This window comes from Durio zibethinus, chromosome 5 (genome assembly GCF_047325235.1).
Source record: "Durio zibethinus cultivar Kanyao isolate XHJ-2024 chromosome 5, ASM4732523v1, whole genome shotgun sequence".
Classification (NCBI taxonomy): Eukaryota; Viridiplantae; Streptophyta; class Magnoliopsida; order Malvales; family Malvaceae; genus Durio; species Durio zibethinus.
Window position 1 is genome coordinate 6,803,583 of NC_143166.1, and position 23,196 is coordinate 6,826,778.

A 23,196-nucleotide genomic window follows, 5' to 3' on the forward strand; every position below is an offset into this window, starting at 1 on the left:
TTTTTGTTCTCACTAATATTTTTTAATTTAATTTTATACATATATATATTTATGTATACAATTTTATTATGATTAAAATAACTATGTGAATTTAAAAATAACATTTATTTTTACTCATAATTTTTTTTGCCTATTTGTTCCCTTAAGTAATTAAATTTTTAATATTTTTAATGTTAAATGAAATTAAATATGCATTAAAATAAAATTTTAATTCACTTTTAGATTAATATCTTAATGGTCATTTTTATTTTCATCTCATCGTCATTATTACATTTATATCCAAACGTATATCTTATCATTGATTTTAATATCATTTTTATAATAATTAATCTCATTACCATCATTATTTTCAATCTCATTGACTATCCAAATTCTATATAAAATAATTTATATAGAATTGTCTTACATTTATAAAATTAATAAATAATTAAAAATTACTAAATTAGTTTTGTTTCAAATAATAATTTCGTTAATAAATATTTAAAAATTAATAAAATTGATAATAATATATAAAAATGATCTTTTAAAAAATTGATAATAATTATTTTTATATTAAAATGATAATTATTTTTATTCAAAATAAAATTTAAAAGAATACATGAAATAAAAAAATAAAAAGAAATGGAAAAAAAACTTTTAAATAAAAAATCAAATAAAAAAAAAACCAAAAAATGGAATAGAATAGGCTAAATACATTTTCATTGCTACACTAAAATCTCATAAAATGAAAAAATAACGTGAGCTTATTTGTTAAATGTTATTTATTTTCATTATACCAACTCAAATGTATATTTTTGCATCATACAATATAATTGCAGCTCCATTTTAATTCAAGTGCAGTCTAAGTATATTTGAATTAGCTTTGTATGAAGATGAATAGATGAAGTTAAAAATTCTTTACCGTTCAAAAAAATAAAAAATGAAAAGCATTTAATAGTTGGAAAACTACTGCCTTCCCGCGCCGTCAATTACAAATCTCTTACTGGCCAATGAATCACGCCCTGTCATATGACAGCAGGATGCTGAAGCTCCAATAAGCAAATTTAACGCAATAGCAGATCCGGAGTAATTTGTTCATCTTTTTACCCGCATGTGATCCACCAAGCACCGGCAAACGAAAATTTGAGTGACACCCGTTTTTCCTTCCCCAGTTCCCGCTTCGTTTTGTTTTCTAATTTTTTTTTTTAAAATATTTTTGACAGAGACAAAAGAACCAGTCATCATTTTCATGTCACTAGGAAAAAAGAAGAAAAGAAAAAGGAAAACAGAGACTTCGTTTTCTCTGTCGCTCAGATCCAAATCTTTGTTTGGTTCTCTTTCTTAGATCTCCGAATTCGAATTCCATCATCTTGGATCTTGAATTACAGATTCTAGGATTTTTGAAAAAAAAAAAGGATTTTATTCCTAATAGCGCTAATTCGGTGATTGATTTAGTCGCAGCATTTGGTTTAGTTTTCATTTGATTGGATCTGAATTGAGCTCTCTATAAAAAGTTTCAACCTTGGACCCAATCATGAATCCTTTCTCGTCCTCTACTCGTCTAAGGTGAATTTCTACTGTTACCCATTTCTTCTTCTAGTTCTCCCTTTTCCTTTTAATTTGAAAATGAAATCAAGAAAACGTGAGTTATTTTATTTTATTTTATTTGAACGGATTACTTTTATGGTTAAAAGAGTTGGGGTTTTGTTCAATTGGGGTTGTTTTGATTGCCGTGATTGGAATTTGGGGAGTTTGGTTATAGTCTGTGCAACTTAAAAGATGATTGTATATGGATTAGAGCTAAATAGAGTTTGTTAGCTTTTTTTTGGGTTTCATAATTTGGTTCTTCTTGTTATCTTTGCCTTTTCTTTTTGATTTGCTTTGAATTGGTTGCAATCATTAATGGAAATTTATAAATGTCAGAAGTTATGACATACCCATTTAGTAATTGGTTTGAGAGTAGCTTGATCTATTGTTTTCATGAATATTGATAATATGAAATGATAAGCCGAATAGCATTGGTGCCAGAAAATACCATTTTCTAGAGAGGAATCGAAACTTCTTGCGTTATAGAAATGAAGGTATGCAGTATATTTTGGAATGTTGATATTGCATTGAACCTTTAAACATGATAACTAGTGGCAACAGTTTGAGAGAGTGGTAATTTAAATATAACATACAGTCTAAGGTAGTCGTGTAAGTAAGTATCCCATCCAATATGGTTACCTAAAGTACAATCTGAATAACCTGGTTACATGGTTTTTGTCATAATTCTGGTGGTTATATATTCAAACTGATATTAAGAACTTAGCACCCTTTTAGCCAAAACGTGTAAAATTGAATTTCTATTTTTTTATTTTTCCTAGGGGAGACTGCTAGGTGATTGTAGAAGGTGCCTTTGTCTGTTGCTATGGAACCTAATAGTTGTATTTATCTCTATATAGATTTATCATGATTAAAAATTTTGAGATAGCTGAAGAATCTGGTTGGCAGATCTAGTTGTGAATGATAATCTCCATACACTGTCATGGGAATTCTGAGTCAGTTCTTTGCATTATATTCAGCCATAGTTTATGAGTGTGAAGATCTCGATCTCCTTGGCTTTAGTGGTTAGATAACTTTGTGTCTTGAGGTGCGTCACATATGGAGTGATCTGTAGTAGTGTTGCTTTGAAGGAAAAAAGTAGTAAGTAGGAATAAACGGGTTCCTCTCTCTTAAGCATCTGTGAATATTTCTGTGTTCAGGAAATTGTTGACAAGAACTGTTAGGTTACAGTGGAAAAAGTGATCTCTAAGCTATATGTAATTTTTAAGGTAAAAGAAAAAGTGACTCTGGATGCCCACATCCTAGTATGAAAAGTTTCTTCTCGGTCAGAACCTACGGCTGGTTATTAGGAATAATTTTGTCCTTAAATGATGTTCTATCAAGGGGCATGAGTTCATTTTTGCTTATACCTGCTCAATCAAATTAATGAGTAATACATCTTTTGTGCATTTTCTGTTCCAAGTAATATTGACGAATCTAAATGATTGACTTGAAAATAGTTTATATGCATATTAATTGAAAATGGTCAAACTTACCGCTCCAATACAGGGACATGATATGGGCTATACGTGCATGCAAAACTGCTGCAGAAGTACGTGCTGTTGTAAGGAAAGAGTGTGCTGCTATTCGTGCTGCAATTAATGAAAATGATCAAGATTATAGGCACTGTAACCTGGCAAAGCTAATGTTCATTCACATGCTTGGATATCCCACTCATTTTGGCCAAATGGAGTGCCTGAAGTTGACTGCATCTGCTGGATTTCCAGAGAAGAGGATTGGCTATCTTGGTCTTATGTTGCTTCTCGATGAAAGACAAGAAGTTCTGATGTTGGTCGCAAACTCATTAAAGCAGTATCCTATGTGTAGACTCGTCTCAAGCTTAATTTGTTCCCATTTCCTTTTCCCTTTTATTGTTTCTGTTCTGGATGAGTAACATTGTCCCTGATAGGGCGGTATTACCAGGGTAAAAATAAGAAAAATGGAGAGATTGACTTTACTTGCAGGAACCTTAGCTTATATGCAGAGATCTCAATCATTCGAACCAGTATATTGTAGGACTAGCTCTTTGTGCTCTGGGAAATATTTGTTCAGCAGAAATGGCCCGTGATCTTGCACAAGAGGTAGAAAGATTGCTGCAGTTTGGAGACCCAAATATGCGGAAGAAAGTAAGTTTGTCCTACTCTTTACTCAAGGGCCTGTTGGCCACATATTTTGATATCAGTGAGATGTAAAGATGGAAAAGAGGCTGCTGGATTCCAGAATTTGTGAATTTCTTATGCCTAAACATTACTGAGTATCCCTCTTAAAGATATCAACTTCTTCATCCTCCTTTCTTCTACAGGAGTTGGAAGGTTTTGGTTGTTCTGTTGAGCGCTTCAAGTATTATGGTTTCTGTTATTTATTTCTTTTTGTGAAAACTGAATGTATATTGAAAAACTGCTTATATTGAATTATACAAGAGTCTTAGGTTTATATACAATTAACTAGGGGTTAAACTAGGAAACTAAATCTTCCTTAATTCTAGGGATACAAATACTTAATTCTAGAGATACAAATATAAATATACAGATTACAATATTACAACCAGCTGTAAATAAGTGTTTTCCCACACTCCCCCTCAAGCTGGTGAATAGGTGTTTTCCATTCCCAGCTTGAAAATAATTTCTTGAAATGTTGCACTGCTGAGACCTTTAGTCAACACATCTGCAAGTTGACCCTTAGTTGATACATAAGGTGTACAAATCAACCCACTGTCTAGTTTCTCCTTTATGAAATGCCGGTCTACTTCAATATGTTTTGTTCTGTCATGTTGCACAGGATTGTGTGCAATGCTTATTGCAGACTTGTTATCACAGTAGAGTCTCATTGGTCCATCCCACTTGATCTTCAAGTCTTCTAGGATAATCTTTAACCATAGTAGTTCACAAATTCCTTGAGCCATTTCTCTGAACTCTGCTTCAGCACTTGATCTTGCCACCACATTCTATTTTTTACTCCTCCAAGTCACAAGATTACCACCTAAGAAAGTGCAGTAGCCTGAGGTGGATCTTCTATCAGTTACTGAACCTGCATAATCAGAATCTGTATATGCTTCTAGAACTAACCCTGAATTTCTTTTGAATAAGATACCTCTCCCAGGATTGGCCTTCAAATAGTGCAATATACGGTAGACAGCCTGTAGGTGCACTTCTTTAGGACTATGCATAAATTGACTTACCACACTCACAACATATGCTATATCAGGTCTAGTATGTGAGAGATAAATGAGTCTTCCAACTAATCTTTGGTACATCTCTCTATTTACAGCAACATCTTCATTAGCTTCTCCAATTTTATGATTAGGATCTATAGGAGTATTTGCAGGTTTACATGCAAGCTTCCCAGTTTCCTTTAGAAGATCCATCACATATTTCTGTTGTGAAATAAAAATACCATGCCGTGAGTGAGCTACTTCAATTCCTAGGAAGTACTTCAATCTCCCTAGCTCTTTTATCTCAAATTCTCTAGCCAAACACTGTTTTAGAGATTCTCTCTCTTTTTCATCATCTCCAGTTACAATTATATCATCAACATACACTAATAGAACTGTGACTCTCCCTGAATCAGAGTGCTTGATAAACAATGCGTGATCTCCTTGACTCTGTTTATATCCCATTGCTAGCATCACTTTGGCAAATCTCCCGAACCAAGCTCTAGGAGACTGTTTAAGGCCATATAAAGCCTTTTTTAGCCTGCATACTTTGTTTGCTTCTAGAGGACCTCCAAATCCCGATGGAACCTTCATATATATTTCTTCTTCCAAATCACCATGTAAAAAAGCATTCTTTACATCAAATTGTTGAAGCTGCCAATTGTAATTTGCAGCTAATGATAACAAAATTCTAACTGTATTCATCTTGGCAACTGGAGCAAAGGTTTCCTGGTAATCCACTCCATAGGTTTGAGTGTAGCCCTTAGCCACTAACCTGGCTTTATACCTTTCAACAGTACCATCTGCCTTGTATTTTATAGTGAAAACCCATTTACACCCCACTGGATTTTTTCCTTTAGGCAACTTTACCAGTTCCCATGTCTGATTTTTCTCTAAGGCCTCCATTTCTATTTTCATGGCTTGCCTCCATTTCTCACTGGATAATGCCTCAGATAATGTAGTTGGAACATAAATAGTGTTTAGGCTCACAAGAAAATTTTTGTGGGATGGTGAGCATTTTTCAAATGACACAAAATTAGATATTGGGTAAAGTGGATGCTTGGTACATTCTCTGGTTCCTTTCCTAATGGCAATAGGCAAATCATAATCACTAGTTATAGTTTTAGGAGATTCATGCTCATTTTGAGAAACAGAGTCAAAAACTGTAGTTACCTCATTTCCAGAGTTAGGATTAGGTTCTTGGACTAGCATTGGTTCAGGATCTGGAACTTTTTTTCTTGAGTACACCTGTAATTCCTTCATAGAATCAAAAACAATATTATTTTTTGTCACATCTTCCATATTTGGAATGAGTTCAGACTCAAATTCTGTGTTTGACTTGGGCTCAGTAGAAACAGGTTTCGACTCAGAAGAATTAATGGGTGTAAATGTTGAAGAAGGGGGCAAATCAAGCAAAAAGAAGTCTTTATCCTTATTTTCCATGAATGAAGTCTCCCCCTGAAGATAAGGTTGAGTAAAAAATGGTTTATTTTTTTCAAAAGTGACATCTGCAGACACATAAAATTTTTTGGTAGGAGGATGATAGCACTTATATCCTTTTTGAGTTGAAGAATACCCCATAAAAATACACTTAATCGCTCTTGGATCCAACTTTCCCCTGTTATGACTGTGAACATGAACAAATGATGTACAACCAAATATCCTAGGTGTGAGATTGTTTATGGTATTGAGGTTGGGATAAAATTGTGAAAGTAGTTCCATAGGAGTTTTAAATCCCAAAACTCTTGAAGGTAACCTATTTATAATGTGTGTGGCAGTGAGAACAGCTTCTCCCCAATAAGATTTAGGTACATTTGCTTGAAAAAGAAAGGCTCGGGTTGTGGCTAGTAAATGACTGTTTTTTCTCTCTGCCACTCCATTCTGCTGTGGAGTATTAACACAAGATGACTCATGAATAATCCCCTCTTTTTGAAAATAGGTGGATAAACTCTGATTAAAGTAGTCTCTTGCATTATCAGACCTAAATTTCTTGATTCTCACTCCAAATTGATTTTGGATCATGTTTTGGAAGCTTAAAAACACACTATTCACATCTGATTTGGATTTAAGTAAAAAAACCCAAGAGACCCTGGTACAATCATCTATGAATGAAACAAACCATCTCGCACCAGAAATATTAGAAATTGTAGAGGGACCCCAAATGTCACTATGAATCAAGTAAAAGGGAGTAAAACTTCTTTTGTTACTGATTGGAAAAGACACACGTCTATGTTTTGCAAATTCACAAATATCACAATGAAAATCTTCAACATTTAATCCTTTGAACAAAGAAGGAAACATGTTTCTCAAGGTTCCAAAAGAAGGATGTCCAAAACGAAAATGATAAAGCCAGATTTTGTCTTTATTGGAAGATTTTTCAGAAAGAAATGACAAAGGTAAACTATTTTTGATACTACTTGTGTTATTTGATGTCTCAAGATAGTATAGTCCATCCTTCTCCTTAGCAAGTCCAATCATCTTCCCCGAACTCTGGTCCTGAAATTCACAATAAGAGGGATAAAAAGTTACTTTGCAATTCATATCTCTGGTAAGTTTTTGTATGGATATCAGATTAGTAGACAATCCAGGAACATGAAGAACATTTTTGAGAACAAACGAGGGATTAACTTGAACATCTCCTAATCCTGCATTGTGGTAAGTGAACTATCAGCAACAACAATTTTCTTATTACTAGGACACAAGTTATATGTACTAAACTTTTGTGAGGAATGTGTCATGTGGTCTGTGGCTCCTGAGTCAATGACCCAAGAACTCGTAATAGGCTTAGCCGAGACATTTAATCCATGAGAACCAAAAGCTTTACCTTAACTAGAAACTTTACCCAAAGAACATATCATAGTAGGCTTTTCAAGGATTTTCAATAAGTTTCTCAGCTTTTCAATCTCTTCCCTGTTGAACTTTTCTTGTTTCTGAGACATTTGTAGTACTCCAGTGATTTTCCCAGTTAACATTTTCTCAAATTGGGTGATAGTGATATCTTTCATTGAAAGGGTTAGGCAATGAAGGCCTAAACAAGATTCGGCAATGAAGGCCTAAAAAAGTCAGCAATGAAGGCTGAAAATTTTGCTTCCCAAGAAGAGCCTAAAGCTCTGATACCACTTGTCACGGGTCGAGACTTAAGCTCCGAACCCGCGCGGCTCCGAGACCTGGGCATTCACCCTTCCGGCGTTCCGGATCAGCCTGACCGCCACGGTTCACACCCTTGTGAGGTATTGTCCGCTCTGACCCCTGGTCTCACGGTTTTGTCCTACAAAAGGCGCCTCACAAGTTTGGGATTAAGTCTCTATATATATATTATTCCTTATCCACACATCCTCCTGATGTGAGATTGGGGGCATTACAATCTCCCCACCTTTAATGCTTGATGTTCTTGTCAAGCTGAGTCCATCCACAGGACCAAGATCACACCAGACCATCGTATAGCACTTAATGACTCCCACGGTTCCACCGTGTAGTACTTAGTGACTCCCACGACTGTGGACTGGTGACCGCTCTGATACCATTTGAAAACTGAATGTATATTGAAAAACTGCTTATATTGAATTATACAAGAGTCTTAGGTTTATATACAGTTAACTAGGGGTTAAACTAGGAAACTAAATCTTCCTTAATTCTAGGGATACAAATACTTAATTCTAGAGATACAAATATAAATATACAGATTACAATATTACAACCAGCTGTAAATAAGTGTTTTCCCACACTTTTCAATAATGCCTTTGTAAGTTTGTCAATACAAAGGTTAAAAAACGTACTTGTAAATCCATGACTAAGTACCAGATGCCACTTGACTGAGACCTGCACTGTATAATGTCATTATGTATCTACTTTATGGACAGTGTGATATTTGTTCAATGACATTCTGCAACCTTCATATGGCAGCTACTTTTATGAAATATGGATATTTCTCTGCTATTTATCTTGACCAGAAGAATTTGTAGCACATAATTATTCAATGGAAAAATGCCTACATACGGTAACCCTTGAGTTTGATGTTTTAGTTACTCCAGGAAAGTTGACTTCAGTTTACTTGTTGGATGGTTTGAGGGAAAGACATCTATTGACCATTGCCAGTCATTCTTTGAAGGCATTTATCTGATATACTAAATTGGTTCATCTACAATTACTCATTTTTCTACTGGAGGATTGATTCGATTAAACAGGCTTCCTGCTTTTCTTTCCTTTTTTCGCCCTCCGAAGTGGCGTTTGGTTATGAATTCTCATCATGCACATTATTTGATAATTTTTAGGTTATCTGTCATTTTCTTTAGTGATTTGACTGCAGTATTTAACTCCTCTTGACTCTATCTTTTGTTTATAGGCAGCATTGTGCTCCATATGGATCATAAAGAAAGTTCTGGACCTGGCTGAAAACTTTATAAATCCTGCTGCTTCACTACTCAGAGAAAAGAATCGTGGAGTCCTAGTGACAGGAGTTCAACTTTGTACAGATCTATGTAAAGTCAGTTCAGCAGCCCTTTAATATTTTAGAAAGGTAAATTGGTTTTGGATTTTTATGCATATAGCTATAGTATTAGAAAGCCTAACACCTTATTGAGTGCATGAATTATTTGCTATACTTGTTCGCCCGTGGAAGAAGCTATTATGAATAAAATTTCTTGTAAATATTTAGTTCCTGCTTTGAATTTTTTGGAGCATCCAATGTGAGCAGAGCAGTCTACTTTACCAGCAATCCTTTTGTTCTGTTTCTGGCTGAAGAGCACTTACCATCAAAAGGATTGAAAGAATCAAGTTTACTGGTGTTTTGTCCTAAAGTGTTGGCTATTATTTGCATTAATTGATACTAAGATGCTTCAGGCTAATTTTGCAATTTTGTTTCTATAGGACTTGTTCGCCATTTAGGGTCAAGCAGAGACGGGGCCCTTTTCTCTTTAATATCAGACTGAATTATATTTGTAACTTTTAGTGGGAAGAAACTCATAAAAAATGGACGGTGCTGTCTGTTTCGAAATTGTGATGATAGCTTCTTTTATCATTACAGCAGAAATGCACTGAAGGTGTGGTCAAAATTCTGAGGGATATGGCAAACAGTCCCTATGCACCTGAGTATGACATTGCTGGCATTACAGATCGCTTTCTTCATATAAGATTGCTTAAGCTTCTGTGGATATTGGGCCAGGGTGATGCTGATGCTAGTGACTGTATGAATGACATGCTTGCCCAGGTCAGTTGTGATGTTTTTTCTGTGACCTATCTCTTTCTTTTGTAATATGTTCAAAGTCCTGAAAGACAAATTTAAGGAGATGCATGTTCTATATATAGTTTATCTCATCAATTAGCAACTACCTTAAGGTTTTTGTTTGGAATCTCTTTCTTTTGCTGTAAATTTCTTATGTATGCATGCTGATTGGCTGTGGCAGACCAGATTTTCTTATTAGAGGTTCTAAGAAAACTTTTGTAAAAGAAAAAGCAAATGATTGCTTTATTGGGGAATGAGGTTTGTTCTTCCATTTTATGATGTGAGACAGTATTGGATGGTGAAAGAATAAAAGTTTTGTCCTTTTAGAAAATAAGCTGGACGTTCTACTCAAATGTTGCTCCTGCTCATGAAAAAAACTTAATGAAATTACTCGTATAATGTTAATTGACAAGATGGTATACCATATGGGGTATGTTGGATGTTGCTTCTAAAGCCAATTTCTGTCAATGAAAGTAGAAGGTAAAAATGATGCAGAAAACTCCTTTTATGGTAAACAACATCATTTTATTGCTTAATGAGGTTAAGTTTTTTTGTTTGCTTTTTTTATGGTTATACTTTTTATTCCTTAGGTGGCAACAAACACTGAGTCAAACAAATATGCAGGAAATGCTATTCTTTATGAATGTGTTGAAACCATCACGAGCATTGAAGATGATTGTGGCTTATGTGCACTCGCTATCAATATCTTCAGAAGATTTTTGTCAAATCGTGACAATAATATCGGGTATTTTCTTTCGTACTGTATGTTGGTTTTCATATCCCTTTCTACATTATTTCTTGCTCTACTATATTATGAAACTAAACCTTGCATATTTTTCAGATATGTTGCATTAAACATGTTTACGAAAGCCATGACGGTGGATGCTCAAGCAGTGCAGAGGCACAGGGCAACAAGTTTGGAATGGCAACAAGTTTGGAATGTGTAAAGGTATCTTAGGATAGTTAATTTCATTTTTGATGAATCTCAAAAGGTTTCTGAAAAAGTTCTAGCTCAAGAGGCAATCAAGGAGTTTGCTTATGCTTTCCTTTTGTCTGTTCTGATTCACTGGTTCTGTTATTTATTTGTTACTTTTGGTGAAACCTATACTTGCTAAAGCAGCAATGGATATTTCTCTCTTTAGATATAACTTGATCTCTTGTTTTTGCCCTTAAGGTTAAAGACCTTGTAGTCATCTTTCTCTCTCTTTAATTTTTGGGGAACCCTCTTGTTGTCTTCATGTGACTGTTGTGATTTTTGTTATTGGTTGATTGCTCTTCTTGCCTTTTGACATGTGGACTGATAATAGTGGTTCAATTTTTGGAGACATAGCAATATCCACCATCACCCCTCAGGCTTTGATCGGGGGTAGGGTGGACTAGGAATTCGGTAGAGATCCTAAGTTTGAGCCTTGGTACTTTAACCAATAAAAAAAGAGTTTCCAGAATTTTCTTAGTTGCTTTTGATGTGGACTCTGATCTTATTCTGAAGTGCTATTATTGTCAAAAGTGAGTTTTCTCATGTGCAACTGAAGAAGTTTTTGATTTTACATTTTCTTTTTCCAGGATTCAGATGCTTCAATTTGGAAAAGGGCACTTGAACTTGTATACTTGCTAGTGAATGAAAACAATGTAAAGCCTTTGACAAAAGAGCTAATCGAATAGTTGGAAGGAAGCGATCAAGAATTTAGGGGACATCTTACTGCCAAGATTTGCACCCTTGTTGAAAAGTAAGTTATGCTATTTGTTAGTTACATGAGAAGTGCTACTTCAACTTTCTTATGTATGCTAACTGTCTTCTTTATGCTTTGTATTCTTGAATCGGTATTTTCATGTATAGCATGTGTGTGCTTGGATATGTTCATGCAGACATGGATGTATGAAGCTGTCTATACTCCTTCCTCCAACCTCATTTTTTTAGGACAGTTTAAAATGATTGGTTATATCTCCTGGAGAAGGCAGTTATTGTGCACAATTGATTTGATATAGTAAATAACTACCTCCAACCGCATTTTTTTAGGACTGTTTAAAATGATTGGTTATTTCTCCTGGAGAAGGCAGTTATGATTTGATATGGTAAACTTCAATGGCTTGCTATCTTTATTAAATTTATAGAAGTTCCTTTTATTGTTTCTTTATGTTGGATGATATTTTCTTCTGGTTTGACTTTTTTTTTCTTTTCTGTTGACTGGGGAAGATATGCTGAACGATTCATTTGGAATTACTTGTCAGCATTGTTTAGTCAATTAACCAATAATTTTTATTGCTTCAGTTTTTCCCAAGAGAAGATTTGGTACATTGATCAGATGCTCAAGGTTCTTTCCGAGGTATAAGTTGTCATTAATAGCATCATTATATGATTGAAGTAAAGAAGCTTTGTTTGTCATATTCCACTGAATTCATCCCTGTCCAAGTTTCTGTTTCGCTACTATATATTCTCTTGTTTGAATTGCATCCATCACAGTTTTTATTCCTAGTGGGTGTTGCAGAAGATTACGTTTTCTTAAATCTTGTTTATTGCATTCTTGTTAATGTGCGTATTATTTCAATCTTTGATTCTTGATTATCCAATGTTTTGCATGAGTCCTTTGTATATCGGTGTAAAACATGTCTTCATCTTTACTCTTTTAATTACAAAGCTTCTTTGTTGAACATTATGAACTTGTCATGCGTAAATCCTTGCGAAAGGAAAGAGAATAGATTCTTGCACTGTTTAAGTGGTAGTTTATAAAAATAATTGGCAATATTAATACTTCTTTCTTGTGTAATGTTGGCCAAGTGATCCCTAGTTTGCTGTCAATCTGCTTAAGTCCACCCATTTGATTTTTCAAAAAAAATGTAGTGGTTGAACCTGTCTCGGCTATTACTTTTGCTGCTTGTTACCTTTGAGTGAATGAACTATCAAAGGCTAAAAATGGGATATTACATTCCATATTGGATAGAAGTACATACCATTAATGAAAACAATATAAGTCCACAAGTTACTCAGTTCTAGCAACTTGATTTTAAGCTTTTGACTATGGAAAATTGGTGGTTTAGGCCTGAAAAATGGCTGAGTCATTGCAGTCTGTATTAGGTCTTCTTGTTAGTCAGTGTGTGTGCTGATATGATCTTGGTCGTGTTGGTTTTGCTTATAATTTGAAGTGTAACCATCAAGGATTTCAATGGTGAGGATTGTGATACCATTTCTAATTCAATTCAGATTTAGGAATGTGATTGATGAAATCCATATGACTTCAAGCAACCACTATTAGTAACTTGTTAAGGACTAACAATTTGGATCTGGAGAAGTAGTTGGGTCTATGGTTTTTGGACCGGGAGTGTAACAGAAACGCAAACGCTTTGGACCTGAGAAAAGTTAATAATGGTGTGGGAACTGAGGTGTTTAGTTGGTAATGGTTCTTCTTACCTTGTACTATGTTTGCATTTTACTCTATGTTAAATGTTTTTTCGTTTCATTGATGAAACTAAAGTGTCAATTAAAATAATTGGGCCATTGGCCACAAACATTCAAGTAACTCCACAATCTGCTGGATGTGTACTCTCATTTATGCTTGACAAAATTTTAGTTAGTAGAGAAAAAGGGAGTGAGGATAAACCTTTTCCATTTTTCGGAAGAATGCCTCATTTGTTATTTATCTTCTTAGCTCTTTCAATGTTTCTATTAAATTATCTTGTTGCTGATATTTATCCTTTGCTTGGTAGGCTGGAAATTTTGTAAAAGATGAAGTCTGGCATGCCCTTATTGTTGTCATAAGTAATGCTTCTGACCTTCATGGATATACTGTCAGGGCATTATAAAGATCATTCCAAACATCAACAGAACAGGTATTCTTTGCTTTATTTGGATTTTATATATCTAAATTTAATACTCTTATCTACTTAATTATTCAAATGCAAATTGATATTTTCATTAGGAAACCTTTGTTCGAGTGGCAGTTTGGTGTATTGGTGAATATGGTGATATGTTGGTGAATAATGTTGGGATGCTTGATATTGAAGACCCAATAACTGTAAGTGCATCCTTATCCCTTGAATAGTTTGCATGCACTTACTGTAGTGATGTTGCACTTTTATGTCTTCAGAAAAAGGGGGAAAACAGCCAGGCAGGGGGCTGTGTTATATGACCTTGGGTATATATAGGGGAAATTTCTAAACGAAGAAAGTTGATTAGCAGCTTTTCTGCAAACATTTTAATAAATTTATGACTCAAGAGTCAAGACTTATGCCATGTTTGCTGTTAAATTGAATTTAAGTAATTGATAAGATTTAAACAGAATCAGTAATTGTATTGTTTGTTTGACTGGTTGATAACAATTTCTTTTGCTTTGTCAAATAGTGAATTTTCTAGGCTTTTCTTGTAGAATTTTCACTTTTATTTTAGAGTGATTATAACTGAATTACTTCCTTGTTGAAGTTTGTCTTATAACAATCAAATTCATTTTGGCTACCATAGGATAAATCTATTTTAAAGATAAAATTAATCAAGGTAATCTAGACTAAGTATGGCATTGATTTTGGGTTATGGGTGATGTGGTTTTGCAGATATAGATATAGGTAAGGAATCATTCAATTCCCCCTTTAGACATGGCATTGCAAAATACCTTCTAATTTTATTCAAAACATCTTTAGGTATTTTATGTTTTCTTCTGGTCGAAATATTTTGAGTTTGCTTGCAATCAGATATAATAATGGGTGTCATCCAATGGAGTTCTTTGTCACTCTGGGTCTTTTCCATGGAATCACATCAATCCAATATAATTCTTAAACTAAGTAGATTTTTAACCTGCTATATGCTGAGCTGAAAGGCCTCCATGTTGGGATCCTGTTCTTTTCTCAGTGGCTTCATTAACTAAATGGGATGCTTAGACCTACAACTCTGCATCATCCTACACTGCTGTGAAAGTTTTCACTCAATTTTTATTTCCTAAGCAGGTAACAGAGTTTGATGCTGTGGATGCCATAGAGATTGCTATTAAGCGTCATGCGTCGGATCTCACTCCTAAAGCAATTGCTTTGATTGCTCTGTTAAAGCTCTCTTCTTGTTTTCCTTCTTGTTCAGAGTACGTTAATGTTTTGCCAACATGCATTTTATCATTTATCACACTCATTCCCCTTGATTATACATTTCTACTGACCTCTTAGATTGGTGTAGCGGTTAAAAAGAATCTTTTATGTGTATAAACTTGATACAGTTACAAACTCTATCTAAACATGATCTAAGTTGAGTTTATTTCTTGGCAAATTGGTTTGACCTTCCCAATTATTATGGAGTTTTGCATGAAGTAATTAAAGAATTTCTTCTTATATGTTTATATGGCATGAGAAAGATACATTTTGATTGATTGCTATCTCCAGAAGGATCAAGGGAATAATTGTCCAAAATAAAGGAAGCCTTGTGCTTGAGCTGCAGCAGCGATCTATTGAATTTAATTGTATTCTTCAGAAGCATTAGAACATTAGGTATATGATTAAAAAGTTTTTTGTGTTTTACCTTTTTATGGTTTGGAAGGTTTCCAGCATTGCAGCATGGTTGTGAGTTACAAAGCTGATGGATGAATTCATAAAGATCTGCACTGGTTGAAAGGATGCCAGTTTTGGACGAGGCAAGTTTCAGCGGAAGGAGGGATGGCTCCTTGCCAACAGCTGTTTCAAGTTCCACTAGGGTGCCATGTAATCGTCCAAATGGAATAGCCAAACCAGTTGCAGGTCCTATTGCAGACTTACTTGACCTAAGTTCAGATGATGCCCCTGCACCTAGTTCTTCTGGTGGTGATTTTCTACAGGATCTTCTTGGTTTTGATTTATCACCAGCTTCTGCACCATCAGGTTAGTTGGAATGCATAATGGTGCATCTTTAAGAAACCTTTGAGGAGTGAAATTAATTTTTTTAAGCATTTGCTTATGTTTTGAAATACGTTATTCTTCAGCTTCTTAGGATTTTTGCAGCGTTAATACTGACATTAGCATTTCTAGAGTTATAAGTCTGTTAAAGACCCAAATGTTTAATATTTTATCCCTTTTGTTTATCTTTTACTTTCTGAGAATTAATCATTTGTGGGAAAATACTTATTTACAGCAAGTTGTAATCTTGTAATCTGTATATTTTTATTTGTATCTCTAGAATTACGTATTTGTACCCCTAGAATTAAGGACAAAAAATTAGGATAGATAATCCCTCAATCATAGGATTAGTTTTCAGGAAGATTTAGTTTCCTAGTTTAACCCCTAGTTAGTTGTACATAAACCTAAAATTCTTGTATAATTCTTAATGAGCAGTTTTTCAATATACATTCAGTTTTACTCTTAGTTTTTCCACATGGTATCAGAGCTTTAGGCTTTTCTTGGGAAGCAAAATTTTCAGCCTTCATTGCTGACTTCTATTTTAAGCCTTCATTGTTGAACCCTGTTTAGGCCTTTATTGTACCCTTGTTAAGGCCTTCATAGCCATTCTATTTTTCCCTTCTTTAGCCTTTATTGCTAAGAGTAATTTCTGGTTATATTTTAAGACTTGTTTTAGTTCAAAGAAAAATATCACTATCACCCAATTTGAGGAAGTGTCGATTAGAAAAATCATTGGAGTACTACAGGTGTTTCAGAAACAAGGAGAGTTGGATAGAGAAGAGATTGAAAAGCTAAGAAACCAATTGAAAACCCTTGAAAAGCCTATTGTGGTATGTTCCTTGGATAAGGTCTCTAGTTCAGGTAAAACTTTTGATTCTCATGGATTAAATGTTTCGGTTAAGCCTATTACAAGTTCTTGGATCATTGACACAGGAGCCACAGACCATATGACACATTTCTCACAGAAGTTTAGTACATATACCTTGTGTCCTAGTAATAAAAAAATTATCGTTGCAGATGGTTCACTTACTACAATGGTAGGATTAGGAGATGTTCAAATTAATCTCTCGTTTGTTTTTAAAAATGTTATTCATGTTCCTGGATTGTCTACTAATATGATATCTATACAAAAACTTACTAGAGATATGAACTGCAAAGTGACTTTTTATCCCTCTTATTGTGAATTTTAGGATCAGAGTTCAGGGAAGAGGATTGGACTTGCTAAGAAGAAGGATGGACTATACTATCTTGAGACATCAAACAATATAAGTAATATAAAAAATAATTTACTTTTGTCATTTCTTTCTGAAAAATCTTCCAATAAAGACAAAATCTAGCTTTATCATTTTCGTCTTAGACATCCTTCTTTGGGAACTTTGAGAAACATGTTTCCTTCTTTGTTCAAAGGACTAAACGTCGAAGATTTTCATTGTGATGTTTGTGAACTTGCAAAGTGTAGACGTGTATCTTTTTCAATTAGTAACAAAAGAAGTTCTACTTCATTTTACTTGATTCATAGTGACATTTTGAGTCCCTCTACAATTACTAATATTTCTGATATAAGATGATTTGTTTCATTCATAGATGATTGTACTAGGGTCTCTTGAGTTTTTTTTTCCTTAAATCCAAATCGGATGTGAATGATGTGTTTTTAAGCTTCCAAAACATGATCCAAAATCAATTTGGAGTGAGAATCAAGAGATTTAGGTCTGATAATTCAAGAGACTATTTCAACCAGAGTTTATCCACCTATTTTCAAAAGGAGGGGATTATCTATGAGTCATCTTGTGTTAATACCTCACAGCAGAATGGAGTGGCAGAGAGGAAAAAAAGCTATTTACTAGCCACAACCCGAGCTTTCATTTTTCAAGCAAATGTACCCAAATCTTACTGAGGGGAAGCTGTTCTCATCGCCGCACACATTATAAATAGATTACCTTTAAGGGTTTTGGGATTTAAAACTCTTATGAAACTACTTTCACAATTCTATCCCAACCTCAATATGACAAACAACCTCACACTTAGGATATTTGGTTGCACATCATTTGCTTATATTCACAGTTATAATAGGGGAAAGTTGGATTCAAGAGCAATTAAATGTATCTTTGTGGGGTATTCATCAACTCAGAAAGGGTATAAGTGCTATCATCCTCCAACTAAAAAATTCTATGTGTCTGCAGATGTCACTTTTGAAGAAAATAAACTATTTTTTACTTAACCTTATTTTCAGGGGGAGACTTCATTCTTGGAAGATAAGGATAAAGATTTCTTTTAGCTTGATTTGTCCTCTTCTTCAGCATTTTCACCCATTAATTCTTCTTAGTCGAAACTTGTTTCTGTTGAGCCTAAGTCAAATATTGAATTTGGGTATGAACCCATTCCAAACACAGAAGATGTGATAAAGGATAATATTATTCTTGATTCTATGAAGGAATTACAGGTGTACTCAAGAAGGAAAGTTCCAAATCTTGAACCAATGCCAGTCCAAGAACCTAATCCTAACTCTGGAAATGAGGAAACTACAGTTTTTGACTCTATTTCTCAAAATGAGTATGAATCTCCTACACCTATAACTAGTAATTTTGATCTGCCTATTGCCATTAAGAAAGGAACCAAAGAATGTACTAAGCATCCACTATACCCAATCTTTAATTTTGTGTCATTTGAAAAATTTTTACCATCCCAAAAAAATTTTCTTGTGAGCCTAAACACTAATTTTGTTCCAACTACATTATTCGAGGCATTATCCAGTGAGAAATAGAGGCAAGCCATGAAAATAGAAATGGAGGCCTTAGAGAAAAATAAGACATGAGAACTTGTAGAGTTGCCTAAAGAAAAAAATTTTAGTGAGGTGTAAATGGGTTTTCACTGTAAAATACAAGGTGGATGGTATTGTTGAAAGGTATAAAGCTAGGTTAGTGGCTAAGGGCTACACTCAAACCTATGGAGTGGATTATCAGGAAACTTTTGCTCCAGTTGCCAAGATGAATATAGTTAGGATTTTGTTATCATTGGCTGCAAATTACAATTGACAGCTTCAATAATTTGATGTAAAGAATGCTTTTCTACATGGTGATTTGGAAAAAGAAATATATATGAAGATTCCATCAGGATTTGGGGGTCATTTAGAAGCAAACAAAGTATGCAACTTGAAAAAGGCTTTATATGGCCTTAAACAGTCTCTTAGGGCTTGGTTTGGGAGATTTGCCAAAGTGATACTAGCAATGGGATATAAACAGAGTCAAGGAGATCACACATTGTTTATCAAGCAGTCTGATTCAAGGAGAGTCATAGTTCTATTAGTGTATGTTGATGATATAATTGTAATTGGAGAGGATGAAAAAGAGAGAAAATCTCTAAAACAGTGTTTGGCTAGAGAATTTGAGATAAAAAAGCTAAGAAAATTGAAGGACTTCCTAGTAATTGAAATAGCTCACTCACAGCATGGTATTTTCATCTCACAACAGTGGATCTTCTGAAGGAAACTGGGAAGCTTGCATGTAAACCTACAAATACCCTTATAGATCTTAATCATAAAACTGGAGAAGCTAATGAAAATGTTGCTGTAGATAGAGAGATGTATCAAAGATTAGTAGAAAGACTCATTTATCTCTTACATACTAGACTTAATATAGTATATGCTATGAGTGTGGTAAGTCAATTTATGTATAGTCCTAAAGAAGTGCACCTACAGGCTGTCTACTGTGTATTTCACTATTTGAAGGCCAATCCTGGGAGAGGTATCTTATTCAAAAGAAATTCGGGGCTATTTCTAGAAGCATACACAGATGTTGATTATGTAAGTTCTGTAACTTATAGAAGATCCACCTCAAGCTATTGCACTTTCTTAGGTGGTAATCTTGTGATTTGGAGGAGTAAAAAACAGAATATGGTGGCAAGATCAAGTGCTGAAAGCAGAGTTCAGAGTAATGGCTCAAGAAATTTGTGAACTACTATGGTTAAAGATTATCTTAGAAGACTTGAAGATCAAGTGGGATGGACCAATAAGACTCTATTGTGATAACAAGTTTGCAATAAGCATTGCACACAATCTTGTGCAACATGACAGAACAAAACACATTGAAGTAGACCGGCATTTCATAAAGAAAAAACTAGACAGTGGGTCGATTTGTACACCTTATGTATCAACCAAAGGTCAACTTGCAGATGTGTTGACTAAAGGTCTTAACAGTACAACATTTCAAGAAATTATTTCCAAGCTGGGAATGGAAAACACATATTCACAAACTTGAAGGGGAGTGTGGGAAAATACTTATTTATAGTTGATTGTAATCTTATAATCTGTATATTTACATTTGCATCTCTATAATTAAGTATTTGTATTCCTAGAATTAAGGACAAAAAAATAGGATAGACAATCCTTCAATCATAAGATCGGTTTTTAGGAAGATTTAGTTTCCTAGTTTAACCCCTAGTTAGTTGTATATAAACCTAAGGTTCTTGTATAATTCTTAATGAGCAATTTTTCAATATACATTTAATTTTACTCTTAGTTTTTCCACGTCATCTATATTTGATAATCATGAGACAATAGTTCAGGCAAACACCTGTCATTGATATTAGTGGGTTCTAAACGTTTGGACTCAAACTAACTTTTTTGGATTGCTCTATAGAAGTACATAATAAAATCACTTTTAAATTTGATTTCCTGTAATTATAATAATGAATTCCTAATTGGTTTTCAACTTAAAATGGGTATGATGATGGTTGAATTGCATAATTACTTAATTTGACAGTTTTGAGAGTGTAATAATGTTAAAAGAAAGTTAGTTATCTCCTAGTCATTGTTTTAATGGCCATCCTTCTCCAAAAGAGAACTTTGCATTGCATAGACATAAAAATTTTAAATGCATCGTTCAAAGCTAAAAGTAAATCATTTTCAGTGCCTATTCGCTTCTTCCTGTTGATTTTGTTCTCTGACTTTGTAGACACAAGTCAGCCTCCAAAAGCTGGTACGGATGTTCTGCTGGATCTTTTGTCAATTGGAGCAACAGCTCCTGCACAAAGCAGCTCATCTGCATCTGACATATTATCCTCCAGTGAAGACGACAAAGCACCACTTGCCAATTTAAATGGTCTTGCTTTACTTTCCTCGCTTTCTACTAATGCCGCTTCTCCTGCAAGAGCTGCCCCATTGATGGATTTATTGGATGGGTTTGGCACGAGTCCTCAAAAACATGGTAAATTTTTAAAGTGTAGAACTCTGTTTGGCTGATGTTGTAGCCTTCTAGATGCCAAAGTAGTTATAGTTTTCTATTCTGTGGGCAGAGGGAAATGGACATGCTTATCCTTCCTTAGTTGCATATAAGAGCAGCTCCTTAAGGATGACGTTCAACTTCTCAAAGCAACCAGGAAACCCACAAACAACGTTGATCCAGGCTACTTTTACAAATTTGTCACCTAATGTTTACAATGATTTTCTTTTCCAGGCGGCAGTTCCAAAGGTAACTCAAGATGGCTGTTTACTGAGCTTCTTGTTATTTTCGGTACTTAACACAAGATTTTGTATTATCAGTTTTTGCCTCCGTTGCTCTATTTTTCATGGATTTATGTGAAAATCAAAGACCTTTGCAGTTTGCAACTTAAAGTCTGTCCTCACTAGTAGTTCTTTGGTTAGGCTTGTTTCTAAAATTCCTACAACCTAGGCTTCATTAATTTTGCAAAATTTATAATATTGTTATATTCCTTAAAAATAACCATTGAAATTTGTACTTTATTATATAGAATTTTGTATGCTTCTCCTTTTAATATGTATGATGCTGATAGATTTTGCTGCTTTTAAAATCTGTCAGTTTCTTCAGTTGCTCTTGGATCCATCTAGTAGCAATACCTTGCCTGCAAGCGGTAATGGGTCCATCATACAAAATTTGAAAGTCACTAATAGCCAACATGGGAAGGTATGTGTATTGAGTTTTGATAACCTTTACGTTTCGGACACTGAATCTGAGAGCTTAACAAGATAAAGCTTTAGTATATTATCTCATATATCTAGTTCTCTTAGTCAGTTAAAGTTGCTCTAGGGAACTGCTATGGTGCTTTGTCCTAACTGGCATATTGTGGCGGCCATCATCCACTTACAGCTTTTTGTGATGCTATTTTTTTGTTTCATGATTTAAAAGCATTTTTGAACTTCTGATCATAGGGTTTTGAACACTTGGTAGAATCTAGTGTTACTTTGACTAGGCATTTGTTTGCACTACTTTTATTATCAGTGCTTTGGGCTTTCTTTGTTTCATTTCTTTATTAGTATATAACTTTACAAGTGTTTGTCTTAGATGTATCCTGTATCATGTTAAATGATGCTTGCATTTAGGTCCACCATAACCAAGAATTTAAAGGTATGTGCATTTTTTCCTCTTTAGGCTCTGGATGGTCATAATTTATTTCCATAGATTTTAGGTTTTACTTTCGTGCATAAGAAGAGGAAATCAAGAACCTAGGAAAAACTAGTTTATAAATTCCAAGATTTTGTTTTGTGTTTAGCCAGAGATGTCAGGAACCTTGAAGCAAGAAAATTGTTCTCCCTTAAGTCTCTAACCACCTAGCTTTCCAATTAATTTTGTTTTTTCTTTTTTGGTAGCAGAATAGCACTGTTTAGTGTTAGAGCCTAGAACTTCTTCAAAAAATGAAAGAAAGAAAGCAGAAAAAGAAAAAAAAAAAGATTTAAATGCCTTATATTGACATGGTTGCTAATATTCAATAAAAATCAATGATGAAACTAATAAAACCATTGTCTTCTTGTTGATTTCACCAGTAACCTTTGACAATTAATTTGTCCCTGCTACCTTTGTTTGGAAAGAATTCTTGAAGTAGTTTGCGACGCTAATTCTTTTAGGTTAATCATTTTACTGTAGCTACCCTCTTTAACCGGGTCTTTTACAGGGGCCTAGTTACCATTACTTTTGGAAATGATTGGTCATGCGCATAAGGATAGCTTACAAGTTGAACAACAAAGATGTTTTGGAGGAAGGACAAATCAACAATTTCCCAAGCAATTGATGAGATTGATTGATCTACAGAGATGTTGAAGATATTCATGTACCACCTTTTTCCCATCTTTTTCCGTATCCTTTTTTTGACTTTTATCTCTGAGAAATTTCTTCTCAGCATTTGTAGTGACAGTGCAATGTTTTGTTTCAATTCTTACATCCCCGGGGGGTCGGGGGGCGGGGTGATATAGTCTGTAACGAATGGCATGAGATTTTGCTTAGGTTTGTGTTTGTCAAATGGGATCACACTATTTTTCACAAAATTTCCCCAGGTAGGTAATTTTATGTATATTATTATAAAGCCTTTCTGTACGGAATTGTGGGAATTGAATTTTGCCTTGGGCACAAAAGAGAAATTTGTTATGGTTTGGGATACAAGATGTGCTGGTCATGCATTTTAAGCACTGATT

The 23,196-nt window shown here is 34.4% G+C and overlaps 1 pseudogene across 1 annotated transcript; it reads left to right on the top strand.

The window, feature by feature from the left end:
• Positions 1-1,035: 1,035 nt before the first annotated feature.
• Positions 1,036-22,946, top strand: LOC111282221 (AP-1 complex subunit gamma-2-like; annotated as a pseudogene). Its single transcript, XR_016342139.1, has 18 exons — positions 1,036-1,545; positions 3,073-3,375; positions 3,548-3,689; positions 9,057-9,230; positions 9,738-9,920; positions 10,526-10,680; positions 10,777-10,867; positions 11,499-11,662; positions 12,205-12,259; positions 13,638-13,760; positions 13,850-13,945; positions 14,868-14,995; positions 15,291-15,395; positions 15,502-15,761; positions 20,726-20,977; positions 21,066-21,241; positions 21,590-21,694; positions 22,680-22,946. The product of XR_016342139.1 is annotated as an AP-1 complex subunit gamma-2-like (transcript).
• Positions 22,947-23,196: the final 250 nt, after the last annotated feature.